This window comes from Xiphophorus maculatus, chromosome 4 (genome assembly GCF_002775205.1).
Source record: "Xiphophorus maculatus strain JP 163 A chromosome 4, X_maculatus-5.0-male, whole genome shotgun sequence".
Taxonomy (NCBI): Eukaryota; Metazoa; Chordata; class Actinopteri; order Cyprinodontiformes; family Poeciliidae; genus Xiphophorus; species Xiphophorus maculatus.
Window position 1 is genome coordinate 19,021,374 of NC_036446.1, and position 17,921 is coordinate 19,039,294.

General features: G+C 39.9%; 1 protein-coding gene across 4 annotated transcripts in view; it reads right to left on the minus strand.

Annotated features, from left to right (window-relative positions):
- sox6 (SRY-box 6) overlaps positions 1-17,723 on the minus strand; it is a 138,854-nt gene extending 121,131 nt beyond the window's left edge. For 3 of the 4 annotated variants that reach the window (XM_023332190.1, XM_023332189.1, XM_023332186.1), the window contains exon 1: positions 15,917-16,335. The gene's annotated coding sequence lies outside the window, so the exon portion shown is untranslated. Of the gene's footprint in view, positions 1-15,916; positions 16,336-17,630 lie in introns of those variants that run through there. The other variant, XM_023332188.1, reaches the window with a different exon arrangement.
- Positions 17,724-17,921: the final 198 nt, after the last annotated feature.

Consider the following 17,921-nt stretch of genomic DNA (forward strand, 5'->3'; position numbering starts at 1 on the left):
CAAATAAATCTATTAAATTGTAAAAACAAATTTTAAAACTCCCACTTTAAAACAATTGAGGGACTTTCTTCTGCCTGCAGAAGCTTCCTTTATAGATCATCATAGAAGCAGATTTAAATAATATTTCAGTTTTTACTTTTGAAATGTAAGATGAAATAAGTCTGCGTTGGCCAGTGTGGTTGGGTTGGGCAAAAGATGATGCTCATTCATGTCACCATTATGCAAGAGCTGTGACTGGTATTTAAATATATTTCTTTATTATTCTGAGAAATTTGGTCTGATTTAGTGATGACAGAAAGTAGTATTGAATCTTTTACATTTTAATTGGAGAAGTTCAACAAATAGAGATAAATTAGAGATGAGAGTTACAGACTTATATTTAAACAAACATTTAACTAGATGGTACTTTTTTGCATAAACTTTGATTCTCTTCAAAAACGCTGGTCAGCATTTTGTCCTATTTTGCCTGTTCTGACTTAGTTCAGACGGTGATTAATGCACTTAGATTTCTATTAATTCAGCCTTTAGCTATGGCATTTTTTGATTTTCTGCAGTAGAATGATATGTCCCTGCTGCATACTCTGCATGTGTGTCGCAGCCATGTGTGGATATGCATGAGCAAGCTAAAACTTATACTTCAACTTCTGTTTGGAATTTGCCCAGATCTGCAGCACGTTTATCAAAAAACTAAATAAAAATCCCCCCAATCCTCCATCCCAAATCCTCACTCTCCTCTTCGTCCGAACACGCTAAAGTAGGAATTCTGCAGAGTTAGTTATTTTGACAATAGAGTAATCTATGACATCAGTAGGCTTGCTCCCTACCTGGGCGCAGTGTGGTTATCTCTGCAGAAGCAGCAGCCACACAGTCAGCCTGGAAACTGCACGAGGGACTTTGGGACGCAATGAGATGGGGCTGTAACAGTGGTCCCGGCGGAAATAGCGGAAAGGCTAAGGAGGGGGGCACTGGGGGTAAAGAGGTGAAGCCCAGAATATTCTGGCAAAAAAAAAAAAAAGTCTGATATTGTAACTGAACAAGTAAAATTGGCTGTTTTGTATCCAGCTCTGCATTATTTTTTTCTATCGATCCTCGCATCATCTGCAAACAAGGCTTGAGTATTTTTTGCTATACTGAAAAGTAAGAGGACTTTAAGGCATACCAAGGCAGCCATGAAGAACAAAAAATCCTCCACTATACACTAGAAAGACAATTTGAATTTCTGCAAGAGACTGTGATGTTGAGTTATTTGGTGCTGGAAATGTGGTCAATCACATGCAAACAGCTGTTATATGCTCCAGCTTACCATTACTTGTCACAGCCTTACAAATCTCTCTCGTTTCATCTTTCCTCTGTTTCTCTCAGACTGCCGGGGGGGGGGGGGGGGGGGGGGGTTCTCTCCTTCTTTCTCTGTCCCCTGACACTGACACTGAAATACATCAGACCAGACACTCACAAAACGTTTCACCCCTGTGTGTCAAGAATGACTATGAGGATGTCACTCCTGTTAAAATATCTTTGTTGAGAGTGAAACAGTGGCCAGTATGTTTTGGCACAGCTGATGTAAGTTAAGGAAGAAGAGCTTCCTTACTGTGAGTTTGTTACAAGGTTGGAAGATACACCTAGCAGGGGATGAACAGGGCTTTCATGTGCTTAGCAAATACATTATCTGTCATTTTCTTTGCATTGCATACCTGGAATAAAAGTCTGTTTATTCAGTAACAGTGTTGAGGCGAAGAGAAAGGAGAGAAACAGCCACCCAGAAAGAGTGTTTTCCTCCACAGTAGACAGCGTTCACTCCCAATGGTTCCTAAGAGGCTGCTGTGCAACTCAGGCTTTTTTTTTCTTTCCTCTAACATTATTTTTACTCCAAAGACTGTGAAGAGAGAGAACAGAGAATAAGATTGTCTTTTGGCACGCCAAGGAGCCCTTTTCTTAACTTCCAAGGTATATACACGTATTTCCTTTCCTTTTTCTTTTCCTATCCTTGTCTCTTTCTCATTCGGCGTGGGGCTTTGTGTTTGTGTGCGAGTTGGGGGGGTCAGGGGTATGAAAACAAGTCTCTTCCTCTCTCCCAGGTAATGTGTTTATTTTCCTGGACCCATCTTCTAGTTTACTGCACGGTGGCGTTTCTCCCCTCTTATCGCCTGGCCCTCGTGGGGCACTTTAGCCCCTCAAATCCTGTTCACCACATACTGGTTTTAGAATCTGTGAAATGAGTGCTAGAGAAGCGTGGCCACAATGTCTGTCTGTGTTGCTACTGGACTCAAATGGGCTCTGTGCTTTTTTTTTTTTTTTTTTTTTTGTCCAGGGAGATGCATAAATGGAAGTTTTTAACACCTCAAAGGAGGCTGGGCCTTTGTGGAGCCACACTAGAGAAGCCTGACAGTCTCCTGAGGAGGTAGACACACTGAGTGCTGCAGGACAAAGGGCTGGAGGAGCAGAATCAGCAGGGGCATCACTCCGTTTCAGGCACCATGCACGCACATTCACGTGAATACCCACGTATATGTGACTGCGCTTACACGCACGTGCACACAAACAACTGTTTCCAAAGGAAAGAGTGACGTGTTCATAACTGTCTGCAAACACAAGTGACCAAAGGAAGTAGCTCTGGCAAATGTATTGTAACAGTTGTTTTATGTATAAAATCTGCTAAATTATCTGAGCATAAATTCTGACATTTGTAGTGCAACATTGTTAAAAGTGTGCAGGCGTGTGTGGGCGTGTGTGTTTTTGTGTGGAAATGTGGGGGATCAAAGCCTGCAGCAGTAACCAAATAATAAAAGAACATGAACACAAGTGGGTCTCTGCGCAGTAAAAATCAACATACAGTGCTAACTGTGAATAGGCTCATATGTGATTGTATAAACAAGTCCAATGAAAATGTACAACCAGCAAACCAACATTTCTCCCTTATTGATTTCAGTTCCAGTGTTTGAAAATAATTTGCACATTTCCATTTCAATTTTCCTTTTTTTATTTCACTCCTGAATACGGCCCAACAGCTGGCGTTTACAATCACGCTTTATGCTGTTTAGATGTCTACAATAAGCATTTAGATGCAAATATGTCTGCCTTACAAAAGACTTGCAACTTCTGTCAGAAGCAACATAATCAACCTGCAATTGTCTCCGGGCTCTGAGTGGTTTCCAGTTACAAGGCCTAAGCCGCCAGCATCTGTATTCAAATGATTCTCCATCTCGGAAGCGGTTTAGCGTGGATGTTTTCCATCGGTACTGTGCTGAAAATCAATCACATGCTGAATTAAACCAGAAAGAAAACAACTGATCCATAAATGATCAGGTTACAACAAGGCCTCGGAGTCCACAAATTATCCTGCACTTTTCCTCGTTTCCAGGGGGGAAAGCATGCAATTCTTTTCCAACAAAGTCTTGTGTTATGGTCACAGATTATCAATTGGCAAATATTGATTGCAGTTGTAAGTTGAATCAGTTTTAGCATTAAGTCTTTGCATGTGGGAGATGGGAAGATAATCCAAGTAGGGAAAATCACTCAACACTGTTCTCCCTGTTTCTCTCTGTTTGTCTGGATCTGGTTAAAATTGCAATCTACAAACCAATTCAGCTACTATTTTTTCTTCTTTTTTTGCTGGATTACTGAACCAAATTAATATTGTGGTTCAATATATTATTGAACCACAAGGAAACTTCTTTCAGGAAAAAAAAAGACTGAAATCTTAGATTTATGGTTGGCGTAAATAAAAACAAGGCCTAAGTGCATTCGGCCATAGTCTAAATCTGATAATAATGTTAGGCTTTGCTCTGCCTCTCCTGCCCCATAAACAACTATTCAGACAATTAATATTACAACCTTTTGGTTTTGCGTTTTTTATTTACAGAGGTCATTTGTCTTTTATTTCTTAAAACCCACAATTAATGGCGGTGTTCTCAAATGCAAATGAGTCCATTTAGGAGGAAAGGAAATGATCAGTTTAGGAATATTTCTGCCTTCTTAATCTTCTAAAGAGGGAAATGATTTAAAAGGAGGACACAAATCTCCGGTGACATGGCAGGAACCGTAGGGGAGCTTTCCTCTCTCCCTTGTTTCTCATTCTCTCCTTCTCTTCTTTTTTCCATGCCTCAGCCCCGTTTCCCTCTTCTCTTTTAGCCCTGATTTTCGTCCTGGAGGGGGCTGGAGGGCCAGAAGATGAGGAAAAGGAGCTCAGTGCAAGCCTCTGCTTTGCTTGTCTCGTCATAGGAAACAAATGTAGTGTTTGAGCCACTGATTACCGTTCTAATTGACTTTAACACTCCTTTTCTGGATTAAAAAAGGGTCTTTGAATTGAAAGGTCAAATTACCTCTACAGCCAGGCAATAAATAAGTCAAACAAGGTAAGAGGTTCTTGCCAGCATATGTTAGCGGCAAATTTAATTAGTAGAAAACAGGAAGCTCTTCCATTCCAAACTGTATTGAAAAAAGTCGGCATTCCAGTCTGAACCATGCAGCAAAGGAATGAAAAAGAAAAAAACTTTACTTCAAATCAATTACACTCAGTAGCTTAAGTTAAGTTGTTCATAAAATGCTTTGAGTTGTTTTGTATGTGCCAACGTATAAATCTCAATCACGAGCGCAGAACCAAGCAACATTCTTGGTTATGTATTCTTTTGCTATTTAAATGAAAGATTTTACCCATTATGTAAGATATCATATAGTTCTATTGTCAATTGATTTCAGCACAAAGAGAGGAAATGGGCATGAAGAGAGGCTGCAGTCTGGACTGGAAGCACAGAAGGTGGCCAAGAGGGGCACAGAACAAGAGAATGAGAAAAGGGCTCTACACCCAACAAGCTACAATGTGGCCTTTGTGACATAATGCTCTCTGTGCAGCAGATTGTGGAAAATACTTCAAAATTTACTACTTTGCATATCCAGCAATAACAACTGACATCACAGCCAGTCCCTATGTATTCCACGTTTCTGGATGGGTTTCACTTTTAACGCAAAGGGAGGGGGTAAGAAAAACACTGTCAAGCTGTTATTATATTCCCATCATGTCCTGGACGCCCATTACGCCATGGCACAAGCAATGGTAAAACTGAGAAACTCAGCAAGCCCAGGCTGCAGGCATTGAACTGAGACATAAAATCCACCAAAAAAAAAAAAAAATTATCTGGAGCAAACCATGAAGTGCAGCAGAAAGACAAAGTTAGAAAAAAATAACTCTGCACCTAGATGAATTATGTGTGTGTAGTTCTTGTTATTGCAAAAGTTTAGTTTTTCTGCTAAGGTATTTTCATCGGGCTAACGTTCGCTGGCCTCAGCGTCACGCCAAGGAGCTCCAGGTGTCGTTGCCGACGAAGAGCGACAAAGGAGGAGGAGGCTCTCAGAGGCAGCTCTCCACATGATATTAACTGGAATCTGGTGTTAACAGCACAACAGGTGGGTCACAAGAAATATATTTTCTTTTCACTTGCGAACACATGTTTCTTATTATGGTGCCCCAAGCAAAAGTGCTACTGCTGCTCACCACAAACTGCTTTTCACATATATTTTACGTTGAATATGAGTATTTTCGTCAAAGCTACTTGAAGCATTCCTGTGGTTGGAAAAACAAAAAGGTTAATAGTTGAAAATGTGTGTCAAGTCATGAAGTAAGAAGAGTTAGGGATTGGTTTTCTGCAACAAACCAAATTTCAACTACATGAGACAAGTGCAAGTTAAGAAAGCATGTAAGCAGCTTTTAGTTAAAAAACTAAAAAAAGAAAAAAATTGTCACAGAACTACATTTGATGAAAAACGTTGAGCTCAGAATTCAAGCTGTTAAAATAATTTTATCACAGAACAGTTCTGAATGGAGTGTGTGTGCATATGTGATAAATGCACACTTGAGTCGGTGTCCATGTGTGTGTCCATGTGTGCTATCCAACCGCCCCCTTTCTGATGTGGTTTTGGGCAGAGTGTGGCCAAACAGTAAAATGTTGAAATTGGAAAAAATATTACCCTTCTTTCTCCTGAATAGCAGCGAGATAAGCACCCCCTTTAGCAACGAAGCCAGTGGAGTTTAAGCTTATTATGAATACCTCTCAGAGCGCAGAAGCATGTACTGTAGAAATCAAAGGGAGTAATAGGCAGGTAAGCCAGTGTCATTTTAAGGAGGAAGTCAGTTGTGAAATTGTAAAATCTCGAGGCCCTGCTGACAATCTCCAGTCTTCAGAACAGTCCCCTGAATGTTTTTTTTTTTTATACCGAAAACTATCGTGGATTTGGAAAAGTTACAGCATGGTGAGGCGAACAGAAAGAAAATCCAACAGTCATCTCTCCATTGATGGAGGCTAACAGTAATAGGCCATTTATCTCTGAATAAACAGAGCATACTCAAAAGTGAAAAAGAATGTGTGATTCTATTGGCTTCCTATAGTAGATGAGGCTTGGTACAACATTCCTCATATTTCATGTTAAATTGGCTGTGAAAATCCACTCACATGCTAGAATTAAACTATGAAACAAAACGTGTTCACCTGCATTTTTCTTTCTCTTTTTTTGAGTTCCAGAAGCTGCTCATCATGTGTTGAATGTACTCAGAGAACAACATCAAATGGGAATTTGATGTTCCATATTCGGCTTTGCATTTTGTGCCTAATAGCTTAAGCTGTAAAGCTCCTCCGCTGTAGAGATGATACCATAACTCGGTTGATCCGAGGGAGACAAGACTCAGAGGCGCTCAGAAAATCTACAACACACACACACACACCCGAATACCTACAGGCTAATACATACTGTGTGTTTTTTTTTTTTCTTCACTGAATATTCATCCATGTTTCCACATCATCTGCAGGTCTCCTAATCACAGTCACTTCCCCTTTAATCACAGGGCTCTAATTAGATCCTAATAAATCATTTTGCCATCCTCTTGGAGCGTCTGTGTGTCACTCACACATCAAACCATGAAATACTATATTAAGGGGCTGTCAACCTCAAAGCAAAGCTCCTCCAGCAGCAGTGATACCGGTACTGCAGGCACACCCCTCTTACACTAATTGAAATTATCGAAAGCTCTGCTTACATGGGACACTTGGTCATGTCTTAAACCATAGCAGGATAGCTGTGCCAGCGCTGAGGCTCTGCTGGTTTTTCTGATGTTAGATAATTGTTTAAACCTGAGTGGATATATTCTGCTTGTTCTGCCAAGTGAGGGGGAAAAAAGTCTTCTCACTAGCACTTTCCTCCTGTTTCTTGTATTCTAATTCAGTCCAGAACTGGCTTCATGGAAAAGCCTCAATGATCCCATGAACGTCTTGGAGAACCAATGTTGGGGACGATGATCACTGACCATAAGTTGATAATGATGACTGTTTAATTAGAAGCCTTTCTTTGGCCTGGCCATAACCCAAACTCCTCCACCCTGCAGATGGTAACCAATAAATTTAGCTTTTCTCAAGCATGAGGAGGAACATTGTACTTCCCCCAATGTATACCCTGAGCCCCACCCCTAACCAAGAACACAAAGCCTCTCACCCTGCTGAGGCAAAATCCCAAGCCAAAGCAAAGCCGCTGAAAAAAAGATGGGAAATTTCTGTGACTAATTTTTTTTTAAAATCTTGCTCTTACATGCATTTATCTAAATAATCAAAGTTAAAGACAGTTAATTATGGACTTGAGTTTCCACTCTACCTCCTCTATTTCAGATTGCAATGTGAGAAATTTGTTCATAGCCAAATTATTAGGGTGAAATTAATTTAAGCACATCACTCATTAATGTATAAGCACACATGACAATCACAAGAAATGTTTTTAAAAAAATGCTCATTAAGTCAGTCAGCAACAAAAACGACATTAGCTGGAAGTTTGGTTGTGCACAAACTTTTTGCAAACATATTGGAAATCAACAGTTTTGAGTTCAAATCTGAATGTACTTTGTTCACATTGTAGTTTGATTTGTCCAAGGTTTTGTATTTCAGTTTCGAGATTGCTCATGTTGCAGATAATGCCAGCTGAATCTAAATGATGCTTGGATCACATGTTTAGGTACAAAGATATGGACAATTACATCACTTTTAAATTATGGACACTACATTTTCAGTTGATTGTTAGCATAAAGGTACTTTGACGAATAAATTTACTAGTAAGTTGCATGTAAAAATTCTTGGAAGGATAAAACTTTTTGCTGTTGTAATTGTAGCAATTTTGTTGTACTGTTTGAGTGGAATGACGATAAAAGCTTTCTATTCTATTCTATTCTAAATTTTAAGTAAGCATATCTCAATAAAGTAATGTAATTCTTCTGATTTTTGTTTTGATTGACAGCCCCAGGATTATTAAGGGTTAAAAACTGGTTTTGGGGACCCTAGTTTTGTTCTTTGTTCTTTTCATCCAGGTAGTTGTAATGAAAGGTTGTGGTTTTTGAAGTTCAGAAACACTTACAAGAGATATAGTGCTTTTTATCAAGTCAAAGCTGAAGACTTTTTTCTGACAAATGAGCAGACAAACAAGCTTTGGCTAGAAAGTTGTTGAGTAGAATGTGATTGTAAAACATTGTAGGAAAACTTTTGATGACAATGCATCATTTTTCCAAATCTGTCAATTTTTGCTCCCTGAATTTCTCTCATCGTACTTCTATAGATATAGCACACCATCTTTCATTCATCCTGTTTGATTGTAAAAAGAAAAAATAAAGACTAAACTACCTCCGACACCCTCATCTGTTCTCACCAACCTGTCAATCATCCCGCTGCTGGCGAGCCTCCTCCCAGATGTTTCTATACCCATAATGCCTGGCAGAAACATAGCTCAGTTTTGTGTGTGTGTATATTGTATGTGGGTGGGTGGCGTGTGCCAGAGAGGCTGTCCCTACAGATTGTCAAAGAGCCTCATGGGAAATTTGCTATTCAGCCAAACCGCAAGCTCTCTGTCATTTCAGCAGATTTCTGTTTTTTTTGGTCCATTCAAGATGTAGTTTATCACAAATGCTACTTTCTTTGGTTTTACTGCGAAAGTGTTGTGTTGCTTGGATCGCTATGGCTGATTTTGCTTATGAATGTGTAGCTGCGCGAGGCAGCGGTCCCTCAAGTGTAATTTCACACCCTTTGAGATGTTTCCAAAGGACTCAAAAGTTACTTCTACATTAAATTATCAATATTAAAAAAATTATTTCATATAAAAAACAAGCTTATAAAATGTCATTTTAGTAAAACAATTAAACTCCACAATCTTGCAGGAATGAAATATGTTTGTTTTTGGGAAAACTTGGATAAAAAAAAATTTTTAAGCTAAAGAAAATTAGTTTGATCTATTTTCTCAAAATCAGAAGGATCTGCTACACCATGTTCATGCACATCATTATCTGTGTAGAGTCTTAAGTATTAGAGAGTCTACTCTTAGATCATCTTTTCACTAACACCCTTGTCCATTTACTTGGTGTGCGTGTGAAAGGATTACAAAGACAGACAAAGAGCAGGATAAGAAAGCTTGTGCTTGCTTGTTGCAGAAGCCATTTTCTCGTGATGTACATTAAGAGCAAATCCTTTGCAGCACATCCAAGTTTTAGCCCATAAAGAGATGATTCAGAAAGGAAACAAAAGGCCCGGGCTTGAAGAGATGCTATGGTTAACTTCATCAAAATTTCAGCCACAAGAACATTACCATCTATTCCCGCACCCTCCCTCTTTGTCACTTTGATTTATTTTTGGCACTGTACATTAACGTTTTCCACAGGAAAAACTGTTGAGAATTTGACTCCCGGCCCAATACATCCATTTTTTCCATAACTTTCTCGCCTGGTTTAGATGTCACAGTAGCTGCTCCATGATGCAAGTGGGTGATCAGCATTTGTTTCCATCCAAGAGCGTCGACGCACACCCCCTCACCCCCACACACACACACTCTAAAGAGATTAAAAGTTAGAAGCACTGGCAGAGTGAGGCACTGGTGAGGCCTGTCTTTAAAAGAAAAAAAAAAGACTTTCAAAATATGCTTCTCGAGGGGTTTTTGCATGCACCAGTTCACTCTCCAAACAAGCTAATATCCACTCAGAAACTGAGTTGCAAATCAGATTGAAAAACAATGATGTGCCAGCAAAAAAGCTCACTACATCCGTAGAGCTGGACCACGCAGTAATGAAGTCATGTTGGCTTCCTCAGTCACAACCATGAAACATATTTTACATCTTGTGTCAGATGAAGCCAACAGATGCCAAGCCGACTGCTTGCTTCCACCAGCTGGATAATGCCTAATTGTTTAGCTTTGACAGACCATGGAGAGTAGTGTTGCTTGTGAACAAAATTATTGCTCTTTTCCAAAACTATTGGCTGCAAAAGGGTAACTTGTAAAACAGGAAACTTAAATGTTCAGTGTGTTCCTCCTACATCTTCCTCTTATATCTTTTTTTTCCTTATGCCCTTGCTGGATCAAGTTATAGCTGCTTTCTCCAGGGGTTTGGCTCACCCACGGGATGGTCTAATACAAACACAATGCTGAGGATCGCAAGGAAGAGGCTTGTTGTGAAGCTTTTGTGAGGGAGCAGAGCAAGAACCCACATTACACTAATCTCTTCTCCCTTGTCCGCTCACAAGACGCGCTCTCAGATCTTTAGAGGTTTTCACAATTCTGCTAAGGCTGAAAACACTTGGGGCAGAAGATCCCAGCTTTCTGCCTCCAAATTTTTTAAGTCATCACATTCTCCAGCAAGGTCACTAGAAACCACACACATAACATATCCATCCATGTATGAAACGATTATGCATCCACTGACAAATACATATTTTGCATACTTTCTGTGACTAAAATTTAAAAATGCACCGTGACTGCAGCTTGCAAGACAGAGACAAAAATAATTTATGCACGACTCTCAAACTTCAGCAATCGTGATGTTCCCTAAAAATATGAGAATGAAGAGACAATTTTTAAAATTGCTTTCTTTTCTTTTCCTTTATCAAAATCTTTTTCTTCTTTTTTTTTTGATAACCTTCCGTTGACTTGTGTTCCTAAATATCCACAAGAGGAACATGAGTGTTTGCCCAAAATTCAGTTTCAACCACCTGCACTCTTTTCACACAAGCTGACAGGTCTCAGCCTTGGTTTATAAGCCTTGATTGCTGGGGTGTCTGTGTGTGTGTGGGTGTGTGGGTGTGTGTGTGTGTGAGAGAGAGAGAGAGAAACAGAGAAGCAGAGAGAGAGAGGGGGAAAGAAGGAAAGAGAGACGGAGAAGGGGAGAGTGTGTACTAATGTTTGTGTGTGTGTGTGTATGTGTATGTGCTCTGTGCGTAAGTGTGTGTGCAGGGACTCCAAAATCCACCACATTTTAATTACTGCCCGGCTGCACTGTGTGCCTCTTTGAAATGGAAATTCAGGCAACCATCTTCATACAGCCACTGTACAAATCTTCATTTGATTCATAAAAAACAATGAGCCCCGCTAATTTCTCTACCTGATTACAGCCCTGGACCCGTGTCAGAGACGTGCGGCCACCAACGCCCTTCCAATTAATTCAACATATTAATGTGTGATATTCAAAAAAAATTTATTAAAAAAGACATGGGGCTACTTACCATAGCTGAGTCTGTTGCATTTTGAAGTCAAACTTAATTATGCGCAACTATGCTATGGACTGAAAGAAAATGTCCAATTATTTTGAGAAAAACATTCAGTGGGAGAGTGAATGATACAGATCAAAATGGGCCACTTAGGTTACTTGTGCAATTATGCAGTTCCTGTGATGATACACATATTTAGATTTTTTTTTCATCTGTAATCCTTTAATGTCAGCAATACTGTTCACTTACAGCAACCAGAGGGACATGAAAATCTAATCAAGCAAGGAAAATCCCCCCCGAACTGACCGTGTTGATGTTCAGTAAGTGCCTACACACACACACACACGCACACACACACTTGCACAAACACAGACTGCGGGCAATGTTTTTCTATTAAAAACGTAATCTGTAACTCAGAAGATGATTTAACATTAGACAAACCTGCATTCAAGAGAAAAGGAATTCAGCCTGGAAAAAAACCCATGATGCTTTTTTTTGGAAGCAGCTGATGTTTTGCTGTCTATCTGTTGCACTCTTTGCATGGACATAATGACCCTCTATGTGTCCTTTGCACCACAGCTGAACCTCTGTTTCATCTTTTTTTTCCATGCGGAAAAAAAAAGTCAAACAGGAGGAGCTTTTGTTTATTTATTGAATTTAACTCATAAAATAATACCAACTAATCTGAAAGTTTATATTCAATTAAAAAAAATTAACCGCCTTCCCACACACTCCACTCCACACACACACGGATACGCCATGGCATCTCCCCATTAGTTTTGATCATTGTTGAGATATTCTACGACAAATTAGATAACACTTAGAAAGACAGATGTCACAACATGTGCTGCCACCTTTATTATCTCCTGCGGTCCTCCAGCCTTCTGCTGTACTCCCCCTCTACCTTTATGGAGCCTGCTGTTGTTTACCTCCGTCTCATCTTGTTTATCATCAAGTCACAGAAGAAGTAACTGGTACCCGCGCACCACCCAAATCGCTCCCCTTCCTCAACAATGCTTCACTCTTCCTGATCACATCCCATAGCACATCCCAGCACTTGCCATATCAAGATAAAGCACTGCGAACAGTCTCAGTTGTACAGTTATAATTGTTCGAGTGACGCAGAATGTTATTTATTGTTGGGTTTTTTTTTACGATTTTTCAGCAGAAGAGTGAAGACATGCTTGTGAAGTGCAGGAGAGGGAAAGTATAACTCACTCACGGGAACACACTTAGGCAAAAAGGGTCTCTACCGCTCATAGACATATTCACACACACACATTTAAGATTGACGAAACCCGGTACAAATGCTGAATTTGTATAAATAATCAAATTTGTAAAACATTGTTATTGCTTTAATTGCGTCACTGCATTGATTCACTCAAGTAAGAAATAAAATCTCTTTTCTTGACTGTTCTAAATATCAGATTAGGTGAGGAATAAATATGCAACCAGACTGTGAAGCTCTTGTAGCTGCAGAGCAGTGCCATTAAAAGAAACCTGCATACACACTTTCATTTGCATCATGGCATGGCTCGTGCATGAACAAAAAAAATACCTGATTTTATTTCTATTATTATAGATGTATTCAATCTGAAATAAAAATAATGCTTTCAAATGACCTCTGGAGAGTTTGTCCCATGAGCTTCATCAAACAGCAGATTCCTAAGCAAACATTTGCTCTTCAAAACGGAACACATTTCACAATTAAACCCCAAATAAATTTTGTGAAAATGAGCAATATGAAAACATTTATTCAATTGTAACATAACATAAACCTAGTCATTTCACTTTCTACTGACTTTCCCTTCATCCCTCCTGCTCAGAAAGGTTTAAACAAACATATTTACAAGATGACAGCTAGATAGATGGTTTAGAAGTGACTTTTCAGATTAACTTAACCGCGTCGTATCTTTTCAGTTCAGTAACAAACATTTTAATTTAAGAGATAGTGATGTTATTAATATAATAATGTCAAGCAAACTAGCCCAGCTGCAATGTTACAGTGGATTGGACTTGAACTTTAACAGTACAGGATGTGTTAGGGACATGAGACAAGGGGTGTGAGGGATTCGACATTCTGCCAAAATTAAAGTCCTAAAATCCCTGCTCTCCCTGGCACAAGCAGCGTCTGCGTCTCTGCATCTTATACGCTGCGTCTGAGGAAGAAAATTCTAAGTGTTGCAAATAAAAATCTAAAGTCACCCTGAGAGCTAGATCACGCCAGAAAAAAAAGGTAAAGAAGTGGTTTTAGTTGTCAGATAACTAAAATTTAACTTAAGTAAAATACTTAATTAGAATGAAATGTCACGGACTGCAAAAATTAATTCCAAAATATACATTTCAAATTTCCTCCGTTAATAAAATGTATTGAGGAGCACACCAGCTGCAACGAGGGCTTTAAATGAACAGGGTGATGAGTTAAGACGCTCATCTCTAATCGGGAAATATGAGAGGAATATAATAAAAACCGAAGCTGCGTCTGGCATCACAGAGTTGAGGCTGTGGATGCCGCCTTTTTTTTTTTTCTTTTTTTACTCTTTCAGTGAGCGACACGCTGAGCTGCAGCAGCCGTCAGAGACAAACTGACACAGACAGAGCCGAGTGTCCGTGTATAGCAATAAAGACAATGTGCTGAATGGGCAGTCTAATTATAAATGTACCATTTAGGTTCGCGTTTGGTCTCCAGAACCGTCTTACCTTATGAGGAGACCTGCGTGAACGGGCCGCACAGAGGGCTCGGAACAAAATGCCAAGAGGGGTAAAGTAAAAAAAAAAAAAAAAAACAGAAAACACTTTAGCAGACTTTTTGGTAAGCTGGGTTCATGTTTGTGGAGAGAGGAGGGAAGAAAAAAAGCATGAGATGGTTACAGAGTTATTAAACCATAGGAGTCATAAAACTCGATTAATGACTTGTAAATGAGAGGAAAGTTAATTAAGTTGTCCGAAAGTTAACAATACGCTTAGACCGTTCTTTTTTATTGTGATTTTGTTAAAACTCACAATTTTTACACCCGATGAAGAATTGTCTGTAAAGTGCCTTCAACTTAACATAAGAAAATGTAGATAATCCTTCACAAATGAAAACCTCTATAAAATTATGCCTAACGTATAAATGTATTTGCTATTAAACAAAATATTAACAGAGAGTGTGTTTAATGTTAAAACTGTGTTTACTCAGTTAACATCACAATATTAGCTTTGTGCTGATCAGTGTTGATTTGTAATTATTTATTCCCTTTAGGCAATAAAAAAATAATAATTTGCAGGAAAACAGAGAGCACTAAATCAACTTCCAAAGTCCGGAGCGCTCAAATAAAGTTAAGTTCAGATAACATTTTTTAAAAACGTCTTCTCTTGTCTACTACAGCCTACATCTGTTTTGAACGGACAGCCCTTGCGATTGTTGAATTTAATTTACGGCTTATGCATTCTTAAGGGGTCAATTCCCCCGACCCCCGGAAAAGTTTGAGAGGAGCAAAAATTCCCAAGCTGCGCGGCTTGAAGGAACTTTGCGCATCTGTCCTAAAACAAAACCCCAAAAAACCCAAATAATTAAAGTTAGTTGTTTTCAAACGACAAAGACACTGTCATGATCAAAGTGAGACAAAAAGCTCCGGACTGTCACTTGCAAATTAAAAAGAAGAAGAAAAAAAAGTGCAATGAGAGTGGACACACAGCCATCACACGGAGACAGGAAACCTACAAGGGCGCACGTCACTGTCAATGAAAGGTACCGCTGTGTGGACAGAAGTGAAACTGCCACCAGGCGGAATAAAGTTACGGGACATATAAACGGAGACGCCGAATCTTCATTAGCCCTGAAGGTAGTTAGAAATCAACACTTATTCGGCGCAGTTGGTGAGCATTATGAAAATAAAACTCTTGTGTTTGGAGAGTCCGCAGCGCTGCGTCTCGCCGCTCAAGCACACGGGAGGGGGAACAAAATAAACAAAAGACGATTTCAAGTGTTTATAATGCATCTTACGTATTCAATGAGTTGTTGTTTTTTTTTTTTAACTGTGAATGAAAACTGGAAACGCGTTTTATTTACCGATTGTTGTTAATAAGAGTCACTCCGAGTATGAACACAAGCCGCTTCTGTCGTCTCTCGTCTTATCGGTTTGTTTTAGGGGTTTTGGGAGGAAAAAGAAGCGACGCATCAGGACAGCCGCAACAAGCAAAGTTTTGACTCCCACTCCTCTCCGCCGCAAAAAAAAAACAAAACAAAAAAACAAAAAAAAAACTTTCCGTCCCGTGCCAGCTCAGCGCGTGAGGAACTCTTCCCGCATTGTTTTAAAGCACGCACGCACTCACGCAGCGCAGCGCAGACAGGGCGCGCGGGACGCTTTCACTGACAGCTCTCGCTGAAACAGAAAATTAATCACAATAAGCATCGGGACAACACAGCAAGCTGGTGGTTTTACCTTGACGATGAGAGCCGTGGACGAGAAAAGTCCGCGTCCTTCTTGGGCTGTGAACGCTACACTCGGCTACAGTTTACAAAGGATCACTGAGCTGCTATCTGTTGAGCGAAAACTTGACTCTGCGCACACGGGGCCACATGCAGGAAAAGTGCTGCTGCTGCTGCTGCTGCTGCTGGTGGTGGTGGTGGTGTGGGGAGCTGGGGGGTGGGGGGATCCGAGAGAGTCTGTGAAGTTCACTTGTCCAAAGAAAACAAAAAAACCCCAAAAACTACAAGAACCATTTGTTGTTCGCCTATCTGCTCTTTATCTCCCTCCCCTCGCGCACTCACTTTAGACAAGAGAAGACTACAGGAGCTGAAGATGCTGTCAATCTTGGCAATCAATGCGCGCAGCCATGTCGCAAGTATTCAAAGCATTTCCCGTCGTGCAACATCAGACAGTGAGTGGCCAGGGCATTGATCTGAGGAAGGCAAAGAGGCAGGACTCTCTCCCCCTCCTCCTCCTCCTCCCCCCACCCCACCTCCTTCTCCCAGACAAGAGATGCGAGAGAGAGAGAGAGAGAGAGAGAGAGAGAGAGAGAGAGAGAGATGATATAAAAGTGAAGATGATTGTTTCTGTCCCGACTTTAGTATGTTGAGTTTTTTTTTCAAGTCAAATATGCATCAAGCATACGAGACGCTGCAACTTTGTTTGTTTTAGGAGATGCTGCACTTCTTCTGTTGTTTTTATTTATGCTACCAGAGGATTCATAAAGTGCTGAGTCGTTTGTCATTTGCGTGAAAACATTCCTGTTCACTTGCCGATGTAAACACACACAGGTAGTGCAGGAGGGCAGCTGAACGCTTGAGCGAAACGAGAGTTCGGACATCAGACGTCACACTTTTGCGAGGAAGAAAAAATAAATAAATGAATAAGGCGCTAATTTGCAAGACCTGGATCTTCAAAAATGACTTTTGATTCTCTTCGACTGCTCTAAGCAAAAAATAAAAACAGCAACAAAAAAAAGCGTTTGTTGTGTGGATAAGTGAATTACATCTAATTTCTTGGTGATTGGACTTCATTTGGTCGTGATTTTTTTTTTTTTAAACTGTTTCCACAAATCATCCCTCTATCTGTCCTACAATCTTTCAAGGCGGTTCTATTATTGCCATTACAAATTAAAATCTATTGGTGTGTAAGGTTACATTTCAGAATGTTTAAATTAAATATTTCACCCACTGCAAAATTTTAGAAAGTAACAGTTGAAAACAAAAATCTGCACTGTGGTCAATTTTTGTGTGTGTGTTTTCTTTTGCACAAATTAAAATAATCAAAAAGTTAAATTACACTTATTCACTGAGATGTCGACCTTTTAATTGGTTTTAAATGAAATCTGTCTGTTCTAAATTTTATCATGGACCCACTCTAATATTTTTAAACGTGAGATATTAAATCGTAAGTTCACAGGTTGCTATAACAAAGCGCCATTTATCTGTCTTGAATGAGCATATGTTTTAGATTATCGGCTTGGATGCAAGACGGAGGAGGAGGCCCGCTTATGTCAAAGTGAAGCAATTTCAACAGAACCGCAGATATATAAGGGGGAAAAAAAACTTAAATGGTACTGATGGAAGAGTTGTAGCCTTTCTAAATCATTAGCAGCAGCATTTTGTCATAAGCATTTAAAAATTAACCTCAAAGTCCAGCAATGGAAAACAAATAAAAGTTTACTTACAGAGAAGGAAGATGGACAGCGGGAGGAAACTCTGTTACCAGCCGAGTGTCATGGAGCTGAAAGAGGGAGGAGAAGCGAAGAAAAGGGCGACAGAGGGAGGGAGAGAGTGACAGAGAGCTAGAAAAGAGCCGGAGAGAGTGAGAAGGAGAGAGAGAGAGAGAGAGAAAGATGCACAACTCGACCACAACATCGCATCAGATCACATCAGACTCCTGTGCGTCTGACTTTCTGCTCTCTCTCTTCTCAGGTGAGGCAAAAGGTAAAGCAAACCCACCACCCAGGAGCTGCGGC